We start from the raw sequence: 14,075 nt of genomic DNA on the forward strand, positions 1-14,075 counted from the left end.
GATAAAGCGTAAGGCTTCTACTGTCCAGGTATTGTAGTGAGAAGTGACATGGACTAGTCAATAAATAAATCTAAATCCTGTCTCTTATTGATTCCTCTAGGGAATTTAGTCTGTAAGGTAAATATCCAATACGCTTCTCTTCTTTGGAGCTTACCTATTCTCTCCCCTCCTCTGATATCTTTGCTAATGTGTTCTATGCCTACAAATTTGAAAAGATGTTTAGTATGGCTACCATGGGAACGAAAGTGTTTGGCAACCGGTGTCTTGGGAATGTCTTCATCTAAGGATAAGAGATGTTGCCTAATTCGTTCTTTGAGAGGACGTGTAGTCAGACCTACATATTGTTGGAGGCATTGTTAGCATGTGACCAAATACACAACAAAACTGCTGGTGCAGTCTATTCTCTGTTTGATTGAGAAAGTTTAACCTGTAATGGATGATGTGAAGTGATCAATTTTTTGTGTAAAGTTGCAGCTTTTGCATATATGACCACATCTGAAAAAGCCTTTAGTGGGAGTAAGCCAATTTGTGCTGTACGGTGACTTGTTGGTAAAATGCTTTCTTACTCTGTCTCCCACTGTGGGAGCTTTTTTGGCTACACACTTAATTTGTTGTCTGGTTACGTTCTTAAGTGTGTTATCGCTCTGAAGTATAGGGAGGTATTTATGTACTATCTTACAGACTTCCTCAAATTGTCTACTGTATTGTGTGGAAAAAACAATATAATTGGAGAATGCTCTAGTACTTCTGGATTTATTACTATTAGTGTTGCTAGAGAATAAGAACTGTCCGTAGATCTTGCTAACGTCATTGGCTGTTTTAGTGAGTACTTTCCTATTGTAACCTCTTTCCAGAAGTCTTTCAGTAATTAGGTCTGCTTGGATCTTATATTGTTGTAAGTTTGAACAATTTCTACAGGCCCTGATGTATTGGCTTTTTGGAATGCCTCTAATAGTGTGTTTAGTATGGCACGAGTCAGCTCTCAGTATGGTGTTACGTGCTAGAGTCTTTCTGTAGATGGTTGACGTGATGTTATTATTGTCATAATACACACACACATTATATATATATATATATATATATATATATATAAACACACACATTATATACAGTATATACACACACATATATATATACTGGAGAGAGAGAGGAGAAGAGAGGAGAGAGAGTCAGAGAGACACATATATATATATATATATATATATATATATATATATACACACACACACACTTTCACCGACCACTTTATTAGGGATACCTGTTCAATTGCTTGGTAACACAAATTGCTAATCAGCCAATCACATGGCAGCAACTCAATGCATTTAGGCATCTAGATGTGGTGAAGACGACTTGCTGAAATTCACACCGAGCATCAGGATGGGGAAGAAAGGTGATTTAAGTGACTTTGAACGTAACATGGCTGTTGGTGTCAGACGGGCTGGTCTGAGTATTTAAAAAACTGATGATCTACTGTAATGCTCGTGGGATATTCCACTATCATGCCAAACTCATCCAGTAGTCTTCTTATCCTGGCGTTGAGCTGGAATGATGGTGAATATCCCAGAGCAGAGACAGTTTGCAAAATGAGGTAAGCAGTACTCACAATATGCAGGGTAGTCTTTGGAGGCAGCAGTTAGGAATCAGCGGTTAGGCAGTTCAAGGGTAAACCACTTGAAGGACTGGAAAACAGACAGGATAGTCTCTGACTGCAGCAGGTAGGGAATCAGCGGTTAGGCAAGTTAAGGGTAAATCACTTGAAGGACTGGAAAACAGACAGGATAGTCTTTGACGGCAATAGGCAGAGAATCAGCGGTTAGGCAGTTCAAGGGTAAACCACTTGAATGACTGGAAAACAGACATGATAGTCTCTGATGGCAGCAGGTAGGGAATCCAGCGGTAAGGCAGTTCAAGGGTCAATCAATAGAATGTTCAGGCTGGCAGAGTTCGGCAACAGAATGGCAATCCAATATATTTTAGGGTTAAGGCAAGCAGAGTAATCAAAACAGGCAGAGTTCATCAACAGTAAAGCAATCCAGCAATTCAGGGGTTAAGGCAAGCAGTGTGGTCAAAACAGACATAGTTCTTCAACGGGAAAGCAATCTGGGAATTCAGTGGTTATGGCAAGCAGCGTAGTCAGACAGAGTTCATCAACGGTAAAGCAATCCAACAATTCAGGGGTTAAGGCAAGCAGTGTAGTCAAACCGGAAGATTTCAGCAACAGAGAATCAATACAGCAATTCAGCATAAAGATATACACCACCCAGGAGCACTAGAAGTAACACCTATACTTGGGCACAGGTGAGAGAAACTGAGGCCTTTACATAGGGAAGACAGGGTGGGTGGTGATGAAGTGATCACCGTGCTGCAGTTACACTGACGTATCCCTAGCAACAGAAGGAGTGCTTGTGTCCGTGGCAATGGCCACAGCAGAGCAGAGAGCAGGATGACATCTACTGGGATTTTCACGCACAGCCATCTCTAGGGTTTACCGAGACTGGTCCAAAAAAGAGAAAATATCCAGTGAGTGGCAGTTGTGTGGACAACAATGCCTTGTTGATGTCAGAGGAGAATGGGTATACTGGTTCGAGATGATAGAAAGGCAACAGTTTCTCATATAACCACTTGTTACAACCAAGGTATGCAGAATATTATCTCTGAATGCACAACACCTTGAACCTTGAAGCAGATGGGCTACAGCAGCAGAAGACCACACAGGTTGCCACTCCTGTCAGCTAAGAACAGGAAACTGAGGCTACAATTTGCACAGGCTCACCAAAATTGGACAATAGAAAATTGGAAAAATGTGCCTGGTCTGATGAGTCTGAATTTCAGCTGCGACATTTAGATGGTAGGGTCATTGTATATATTGTATCAACGGTTCAGGCTGTTGGTGGTGGTGTAATGGTGTGGGGGATATTTTCTTGGCACACTTTAGGCCCTTTAGTACCAATTGAGCATCGTTTAAATGCTACGGCCTACCTGAGTATTGTTGCTGACCATGTCCATCCCTTTATGACTACAGTGTACCCTTCTTCTGATGGCTACTTCCAGCAGGATAATGCACCATGTCACAAAGCTCAAATCATCTCATACTGGTTTCTTGAACATGACAATGAGTTCACTGTACTCCAATGGCCTCCACAGTCACCAGATCTCAATCCAATAGAGCACCTTTGGGATGTGGTGGAATGGGAGATTCGCATTATGGATGTGCAGTCGACAAATCTGCAGCAACTGCGTGATGCTAGCATGTAAATATGGACCAAAATGTCTGAGGAATGTTTCCAACACCTTGTTGAATCTATGCCACGAATAATTAAGACAGTTCTGAAGGCAAAAGGGGGTCCAACCCAGTACTAGCAAGGTGTACCTAATAAAGTGTCCGGTGAGTGTGTGTAATATGTATATGTGTGTGATTATATTGTCTGTGTATATGTATATATATATATATATATACACACAGACAATATAATCACACACATATACATATTATATATATACATTCACATACACACACAAAGTATAATCACACACATACAGTATAATCACACACATACAGTATAATCACACGGTATAATAAACACACGCATATATACACACATATAAGTCTGTCTGTCTCTCTATCTGTTATATATACATACATTACAGTGATACAGTAACTATAGACAGACAGACATACAACACTTGCAGATAAACACACACACATGTATAAGTCTGTCTATCTGTTATATATACATACATTACAGTGATACAGTAGCTATAGACAGACATACAACACTTGCAGATAAACACACTCACACCCTCCTTGTCACGAATCTTACAAACAGCTGAAAGCCACGTATCTTCTTTCATTTATCCCAGAAGTGAGTGCACTGCCTTGGAATTTGTGTCATGTGTGGCCGTCTTTATGTACTGTACATTCCATGTCTGTGTGTAATAGTGTTTGTGTATGTTACTCAGTGTGATTGTGTGTATGACAAGTATGTGTTATGTCAGTTGTTTGTAGAATGCTGCATTTGCCATTCTGGGAGGGAGAGGGTTAATGAGAGAAATGCTACTCAGCAGGTCTGTGTCAGGAATTAGCCTCTGGGTGTTAGTAGAAGGAGAACAACCCTGCAGCTTGCTGGGGTACTAGTCACTTCTGTGAGACTCTGTCAAGGGTTAACAAGTGGAGTTATATTCTGCAGGTCACTGAATGGAGGTAGCAGATTAAATAATACTCTGACTCTGTCAAGGGTTAACAAGTGGAGTAATGCTCTGCAGGTCGCTGGCAGCAGGTAGCAAGTAGAAATATTATGTAGGACTCTGACAAGGGTTAACAAGTGGAGTAATGTTCTGCAGGTCGCTGGAAGCTGGTAGCAAGTAGAATGATACTATGTAGGACTCTGACAAGGGTTAACAAGTGGAGTAATGTTCTGCAGGTCACTGGCAGCAGGTAGCAAGTAGAATGATACTATGTAGGACTCTGACAAGGGTTAACAAGTGGAGTAATGTTCTGCAGGTCGCTGGCAGCAGGTAGCAAGTAGAATCATACTATGTAGGACTCTGACAAGGGTTAACAAGTGGAGTAATGTTCTGCAGGTTGCTGGCAGGAGGTAGCAAGTAGAATGATAACATGTAGGACTCTGACAAGGGTTAACAAGTGGAGTAATGCTCTGCAGGTCGCTGGCAGCAGGTAGCAAGTTGAATGATACTATGTAGGACTCTGACAAGGGTTAACAAGTGGAGTAATGCTCTGCAGGTTGCTGGCAGGAGGTAGCAAGTAGAATGATACTATGTAGGACTCTGACAAGGGTTAACAAGTGGAGTAATGTTCTGCAGGTCGCTGGAAGCCGGTAGCAAGTAGAATGATACTATGTAGGACTCTGAGAAGGGTTAACAAGTGGAGTAATGCTCTGCAGGTCGCTGGAAGCCGGTAGCAAGTAGAATGATACTATGTAAGACTCTGACAAGGGTTAACAAGTGGAGTAATGTTCTGCAGGTCGCTGGAAGCAGGTAGCAAGTAGAATGATACTATGTAGGACTCTGACAAGGGTTAACAAGTGGAGTAATGCTCTGCAGGTTGCTGGCAGGAGATAGCAAGTAGAATGATACTATGTAGGACTCTGACAAGGGTTAACAAGTGGAGTAATGTTCTGCAGGTCGCTGGAAGCCGGTAGCAAGTAGAATGATACTATGTAGGACTCTGAGAAGGTTAACAAGTGGAGTAATGCTCTGCAGGTCGCTGGCAGCAGGTAGCAAGTAGAATGATACTATGTAGGACTCTGACAAGGGTTAACAAGTGGAGTAATGCTCTGCAGGTCGCTGGGAGCAGGTAGCAAGTAGAATGATACTGAGTAGGACTCTGTCAAGGGTTAACAAGTGGAGTAATGTTTTGCAGGTCGCTGGGAGCCGGTAGCAGGTAGAATGATACTATGTAGGACTCTGACAAGGGTTAACAAGTGGAGTAATATTCTGCAGGTTGCTGGCAGGAGGTAGCAAGTAGAATGATAACATGTAGGACTCTGACAAGGGTTAACAAGTGGAGTAATGCTCTGCAGGTCGCTGGCAGCAGGTAGCAAGTAGAATGATACTATGTAGGACTCTGACAAGGGTTAACAAGTGGAGTAATGCTCTGCAGGTTGCTGGCAGCAGGTAGCAAGTAGAATGATACTATGTAGGACTCTGACAAGGGTTAACAAGTGGAGTAATGTTCTGCAGGTCGCTGGAAGCAGGTAGCAAGCAGAATGATACTATGTAGGACTCTGACAAGGGTTAACAAGTGGAGTAATGTTCTGCAGGTCGCTGGAAGCAGGTAGCAAGTAGAATGATACTATGTAGGACTCTGACAAGGGTTAACAAGTGGAGTAATGTTCTGCAGGTCGCTGGAAGCAGGTAGCAAGTAGAATGATACTATGTAGGACTCTGACAAGGGTTAACAAGTGGAGTAATGCTCTGCAGGTCGCTGGCAGCAGGTAGCAAGTAGAAATATTATGTAGGACTCTGACAAGGGTTAACAAGTGGAGTAACGTTCTGCAGGTCGCTGGGAGCAGGTAGCAAGTAGAATGATACTATGTAGGACTCTGAGAAGGGTTAACAAGTGGAGCAATGTTCTGCAGGTCGCTGGGAGCAGGTAGCAAGTAGAATGATACTATGCAGGACTCTGACAAGGGTTAACAAGTTGAGTAATGTTCTGCAGGTCGCTGGAAGCCGGTAGCAAGTAGAATGATACTATGTAGGACTCTGACAAGGGTTAACAAGTGGAGTAATGCTCTGCAGGTCGCTGGCAGCAGGTAGCAAGTAGAATGATACTATGTAGGACTCTGAGAAGGGTTAACAAGTTGAGTAATGTTCTGCAGGTCGCTGGGAGCAGGTAGCAAGTAGAATGATACTATGTAGGACTCTGACAAGGGTTAACAAGTTGAGTAATGTTCTGCAGGTCGCTGGAAGCCGGTAGCAAGTAGAATGATACTATGTAGGACTCTGACAAGGGTTAACAAGTGGAGTAATGCTCTGCAGGTCGCTGGCAGCAGGTAGCAAGTAGAATGATACTATGTAGGACTCTAAGAAGGGTTAACAAGTGGAGTAATGCTCTGCAGGTTGCTGGCAGCAGGTAGCAAGTAGAATGATACTATGTAGGACTCTGAGAAGGGTTAACAAGTGGAGTAATGTTCTGCAGGTCGCTGGAAGCAGGTAGCAAGTAGAATGATACTATGTAGGACTCTGACAAGGGTTAACAAGTGGAGTAATGCTCTGCAGGTCGCTGGGAGCAGGTAGCAAGTAGAATGATACTATGTAGGACTCTGACAAGGGTTGACAAGTGGAGTAATGCTCTGCAGGTCGCTGGGAGCAGGTAGCAAGTAGAATGATACTGAGTAGGACTCTGTCAAGGGTTAACAAGTGGAGTAATGTTCTGCAGGTCGCTGGGAGCCGGTAGCAGGTAGAATGATACTATGTAAGACTCTGACAAGGGTTAACAAGTGGAGTAATGTTCTGCAGGTTGCTGGCAGGAGGTAGCAAGTAGAATGATAACATGTAGGACTCTGACAAGGGTTAACAAGTGGAGTAATGCTCTGCAGTTCGCTGGCAGCAGGTAGCAAGTAGAATGATACTATGTAGGACTCTGACAATGGTTAACAAGTGGAGTAATGTTCTGCAGGTCGCTGGAAGCAGGTAGCAAGTAGAATGATACTATGTAGGACTCTGACAAGGGTTAACAAGTGGAGTAATGTTCTGCAGGTCGCTAGCAGCAGGTAGCAAGTAGAATGATACTATGTAGGACTCTGACAAGGGTTAACAAGTGGAGTAATGCTCTGCAGGTCACTGGCAGCAGGTAGCAAGTAGAAATATTATGTAGGACTCTGACAAGGGTTAACAATTGGAATAATGTTCTGCAGGTCGCTGGGAGCAGGTAGCAAGTAGAATGATACTATGTAGGACTCTGACAAGGATTAACAAGTGGAGTAATGCTCTGCAGGTCGCTGGCAGCAGGTAGCAAGTAGAATGATACTATGTAGGACTCTGAGAAGGGTTAACAAGTGGAGTAATGTTCTGCAGGTCGCTGGAAGCAGGTAGCAAGTAGAATGATACTATGTAGGACTCTGAGAAGGGTTAACAAGTGGAGTAATGCTCTGCAGGTCGCTGGCAGCAGGTAGCAAGTAGAATGATACTATGTAGGACTCTGAGAAGGGTTAACAAGTGGAGTAATGTTCTGCAGGTTGCTGGAAGCAGGTAGCAAGTAGAATGATACTATGTAGGACTCTGAGAAGGGTTAACAAGTTGAGTAATGTTCTGCAGGTCGCTGGGAGCAGGTAGCAAGTAGAATGATACTATGTAGGACTCTGACAAGGGTTAACAAGTTGAGTAATGTTCTGCAGGTCGCTGGAAGCCGGTAGCAAGTAGAATGATACTATGTAGGACTCTGACAAGGGTTAACAAGTGGAGTAATGCTCTGCAGGTCGCTGGCAGCAGGTAGCAAGTAGAATGATACTATGTAGGACTCTAAGAAGGGTTAACAAGTGGAGTAATGCTCTGCAGGTTGCTGGCAGCAGGTAGCAAGTAGAATGATACTATGTAGGACTCTGAGAAGGGTTAACAAGTGGAGTAATGTTCTGCAGGTCGCTGGAAGCAGGTAGCAAGTAGAATGATACTATGTAGGACTCTGACAAGGGTTAACAAGTGGAGTAATGCTCTGCAGGTCGCTGGGAGCAGGTAGCAAGTAGAATGATACTATGTAGGACTCTGACAAGGGTTGACAAGTGGAGTAATGCTCTGCAGGTCGCTGGGAGCAGGTAGCAAGTAGAATGATACTGAGTAGGACTCTGTCAAGGGTTAACAAGTGGAGTAATGTTCTGCAGGTCGCTGGGAGCCGGTAGCAGGTAGAATGATACTATGTAAGACTCTGACAAGGGTTAACAAGTGGAGTAATGTTCTGCAGGTTGCTGGCAGGAGGTAGCAAGTAGAATGATAACATGTAGGACTCTGACAAGGGTTAACAAGTGGAGTAATGCTCTGCAGTTCGCTGGCAGCAGGTAGCAAGTAGAATGATACTATGTAGGACTCTGACAATGGTTAACAAGTGGAGTAATGTTCTGCAGGTCGCTGGAAGCAGGTAGCAAGTAGAATGATACTATGTAGGACTCTGACAAGGGTTAACAAGTGGAGTAATGTTCTGCAGGTCGCTAGCAGCAGGTAGCAAGTAGAATGATACTATGTAGGACTCTGACAAGGGTTAACAAGTGGAGTAATGCTCTGCAGGTCACTGGCAGCAGGCAGCAAGTAGAAATATTATGTAGGACTCTGACAAGGGTTAACAATTGGAATAATGTTCTGCAGGTCGCTGGGAGCAGGTAGCAAGTAGAATGATACTATGTAGGACTCTGACAAGGATTAACAAGTGGAGTAATGCTCTGCAGGTCGCTGGCAGCAGGTAGCAAGTAGAATGATACTATGTAGGACTCTGAGAAGGGTTAACAAGTGGAGTAATGTTCTGCAGGTCGCTGGAAGCAGGTAGCAAGTAGAATGATACTATGTAGGACTCTGAGAAGGGTTAACAAGTGGAGTAATGCTCTGCAGGTCGCTGGCAGCAGGTAGCAAGTAGAATGATACTATGTAGGACTCTGAGAAGGGTTAACAAGTGGAGTAATGTTCTGCAGGTTGCTGGAAGCAGGTAGCAAGTAGAATGATACTATGTAGGACTCTGACAAGGGTTAACAAGTGGAGTAATGCTCTGCAGGTCGCTGGGAGCAGGTAGCAAGTAGAATGATACTGAGTAGGACTTTGTCAAGGGTTAACAAGTGGAGTAATGTTCTGCAGGTCGCTGGGAGCAGGTAGCAAGTAGAATGATACTATGTAGCACTCTGACAAGGGTTAACAAGTGGAATAATGTTCTGCAGGTCGCTGGGAGCCGGTAGCAGGTAGAATGATACTATGTAGGACTCTGACAAGGGTTAAAAAGTGGAGTAATGCTCTGCAGGTCGCTGGGAGCAGGTAGCAGGTGAAATAACTCTATAGTTAATTAGCAGAGTTATACACTGCAGGCTTCTGACATAATGTAACAAGTGAGGTGTGCACTTCGTAGGTCTCTTGTAGTAGATGAGAAGGGGAGTGATACTCTGCAAGTCTCTCACTAAAGGTAACAAGGAGAGTGAAACTCTGCAAGTATTTCATTAAAGGTAACAATTGGAGTGATACTCTGCACGTAATAAGGAGAGTGATACTCTGCAAGTATTTTATTAAAGGTAACAAGTGGAGTGATACTCTGCAGGTCTCTCGCTGGAGTTAGCTTGTGAGGTGATGCTCTGCAGGTCTCTCACTGGAGTTAGCTTGTAAAGTGATGCTCTGCAGGTCTCTCACTGGAGTTAGCTTGTGAAGTGATTCTCTGCAGGTTTCTCACTGGAGTTAGCTTGTGAAGTGATGCTCTGCAGGTCTCGCACTGGAGTTAGCTTGTGAAGTGATTCTCTGCAGGTCTCTCACTGGAGTTAGCTTGTGAAGTGATGCTCTGCAGGTCTCTCACTGGAGTTAGCTTGTAAAGTGATGCTCTGCAGTGCTTTCACTCGAGTATCCCTGCCTATAGAATTGTTTCTTTGTTGACAGTAACATACTATGGGCTAGATTACAAGTGGTGCTCAAATGATTGCCCTAGCGTTATCACAATCGTTTGCGCCCTCTTTCCATTGTGCTGATATTACAAGTTGAGCGCAATCACGATTTACACAAGAATCTTTATCGCAATCTTAGACCTGTGGTTTTCAAAAACTAAAATGTTGCACAAAACACAAAAAATGCATTTCAAAGTCACACACATAATAATATCATCTAATAAATATACATTACACAGTACAGTCACACACATAATAACACTGTCTAATAAATATACATTACACAGTACAGTCACACTCATAATAACACCGTCTAATAAATATACATTACACAGTACAGTCACACACATAATAACACTGTCTAATAAATATAAATTACACAGTACAGTCACACACATAATAACACTGTCTAATAAATATACATTACACAGTACAGTCACACTCATAATAACACTGTCTAATAAATATACATTACACAGTACAGTCACACACATAATAACACCGTCTAATAAATATAAATTACATAGTACAGTCACACACATAATAACACTGTCTAATAAATATACATTACACAGTACAGTCACACTCATAATAACACCGTCTAATAAATATACATTACACAGTACAGTCACACACATAATAACACTGTCTAATAAATATACATTACACAGTACAGTCACACACATAATAACACTGTCTAATAAATATACATTACACAGTACAGTCACACACATAATAACACTGTCTAATAAATATACATTGCACAGTACAGTCACACACATAATAACACCGTCTAATAAATATACATTACACAGTACAGTCACACACATAATAACACCGTCTAATAAATATACATTACACAGTACAGTCACACACATAATAACACCGTCTAATAAATATACATTGCACAGTACAGTCACACACATAATAACACTGTCTAATAAATATACATTACACAGTACAGTCACACACATAATAACACTGTCTAATAAATATACATTACACAGTACAGTCACACACATAATAACACTGTCTAATAAATATACATTACACAGTACAGTCACACACATAATAACACCGTCTAATAAATATACATTACACAGTACAGTCACACACATAATAACACCGTCTAATAAATATACATTGCACAGTACAGTCACACACATAATAACACCGTCTAATAAATATACAGTTCACAGTACAGTCACACACATAATAACACTGTCTAATAAATATACATTACACAGTACAGTCACACACATAATAACACCGTCTAATAAATATAGATTACACAGTACAGTCACACACATAATAACACTGTCTAATAAATATACATTACACAGTACAGTTACACACATAATAACACTGTCTAATAAATATACATTACACAGTACAGTCACACACATAATAACACCGTCTAATAAATATACATTACACAGTACAGTCACACACATAATAACACCGTCTAATAAATATACATTACACAGTACAGTCACACACATAATAACACCGTCTAATAAATATACATTACACAGTACAGTCACACACACATAATAACATCATCTAATAAATATACATTACACAGTACAGTCACACACATAATGACATTGTCTAATAAATATACATTGCACAGTACAGTCACACACATAATAACACCGTCTAATAAATATACATTACACAGTACAGTCACACACATAATAACGCAGTCTAATAAATATACATTACACAGTACAGTCACACACATAATAACACCGTCTAATAAATATACATTACACAGTACAGTCACACACATAATAACACTGTCTAATAAATATACATTACACAGTACAGTCACACACATAATAACACCGTCTAATAAATATACATTGCACAGTACAGTCACACACATAATAACACTGTCTAATAAATATACATTACACAGTACAGTCACACACATAATAACACCGTCTAATATATATACATTGCACAGTACAGTCACACACATAATAACATTGTCTAATAAATATACATTACACAGTACAGTCACACACATAATAACATTGTCTAATAAATATACATTACACAGTACAGTCACACACATAATAACACCGTCTAATATATATACATTGCACAGTACAGTCACACACATAATAACACCGTCTAATAAATATACATTGCACAGTACAGTCACACACATAATAACATTGTCTAATAAATATACATTACACAGTACAGTCACACACATAATAACACCGTCTAATAAATACACATTACGCAGTACAGTCACACACATAATAACACCGTCTAATAAATATACATTACACAGTACAGTCACACACATAATAACACTGTCTAATAAATATAAATTACACAGTACAGTCACACACATAATAACACTGTCTAATAAATATACATTACACAGTACAGTCACACTCATAATAACACTGTCTAATAAATATACATTACACAGTACAGTCACACACATAATAACACCGTCTAATAAATATAAATTACATAGTACAGTCACACACATAATAACACTGTCTAATAAATATACATTACACAGTACAGTCACACTCATAATAACACCGTCTAATAAATATACATTACACAGTACAGTCACACACATAATAACACTGTCTAATAAATATACATTACACAGTACAGTCACACACATAATAACACTGTCTAATAAATATACATTACACAGTACAGTCACACACATAATAACACTGTCTAATAAATATACATTGCACAGTACAGTCACACACATAATAACACCGTCTAATAAATATACATTACACAGTACAGTCACACACATAATAACACCGTCTAATAAATATACATTACACAGTACAGTCACACACATAATAACACCGTCTAATAAATATACATTGCACAGTACAGTCACACACATAATAACACCGTCTAATAAATATACATTGCACAGTACAGTCACACACATAATAACACTGTCTAATAAATATACATTACACAGTACAGTCACACACATAATAACACTGTCTAATAAATATACATTACACAGTACAGTCACACACATAATAACACCGTCTAATAAATATACATTACACAGTACAGTCACACACATAATAACACCGTCTAATAAATATACATTGCACAGTACAGTCACACACATAATAACACCGTCTAATAAATATACAGTTCACAGTACAGTCACACACATAATAACACTGTCTAATAAATATACATTACACAGTACAGTCACACACATAATAACACCGTCTAATAAATATAGATTACACAGTACAGTCACACACATAATAACACTGTCTAATAAATATACATTACACAGTACAGTTACACACATAATAACACTGTCTAATAAATATACATTACACAGTACAGTCACACACATAATAACACCGTCTAATAAATATACATTACACAGTACAGTCACACACATAATAACACCGTCTAATAAATATACATTACACAGTACAGTCACACACATAATAACACCGTCTAATAAATATACATTACACAGTACAGTCACACACACATAATAACATCATCTAATAAATATACATTACACAGTACAGTCACACACATAATGACATTGTCTAATAAATATACATTGCACAGTACAGTCACACACATAATAACACCGTCTAATAAATATACATTACACAGTACAGTCACACACATAATAACGCAGTCTAATAAATATACATTACACAGTACAGTCACACACATAATAACACCGTCTAATAAATATACATTACACAGTACAGTCACACACATAATAACACTGTCTAATAAATATACATTACACAGTACAGTCACACACATAATAACACCGTCTAATAAATATACATTGCACAGTATAGTCACACACATAATAACACTGTCTAATAAATATACATTACACAGTACAGTCACACACATAATAACACCGTCTAATATATATACATTGCACAGTACAGTCACACACATAATAACATTGTCTAATAAATATACATTACACAGTACAGTCAC

The 14,075-nt window shown here is 40.0% G+C and overlaps 1 protein-coding gene across 2 annotated transcripts in view; it reads left to right on the forward strand.

The window, feature by feature from the left end:
- The window catches only part of DDR1 (discoidin domain receptor tyrosine kinase 1), a 136,463-nt gene that overhangs the window by 29,124 nt on the left and 93,264 nt on the right, over positions 1-14,075 (forward strand). Inside the window, exon 1 of one of the 2 annotated variants that reach the window (XM_053722040.1) lies at positions 4,183-4,201. The exons of the other annotated variant lie outside the window; for it this stretch is intronic. The gene's annotated coding sequence lies outside the window, so the exon portion shown is untranslated. Of the gene's footprint in view, positions 1-4,182; positions 4,202-14,075 lie in introns of those variants that run through there. 2 annotated transcript variants of the gene reach the window in all.

Source organism: Bombina bombina, chromosome 7 (assembly GCF_027579735.1).
Source record: "Bombina bombina isolate aBomBom1 chromosome 7, aBomBom1.pri, whole genome shotgun sequence".
In the NCBI taxonomy this organism is placed as follows: Eukaryota; Metazoa; Chordata; class Amphibia; order Anura; family Bombinatoridae; genus Bombina; species Bombina bombina.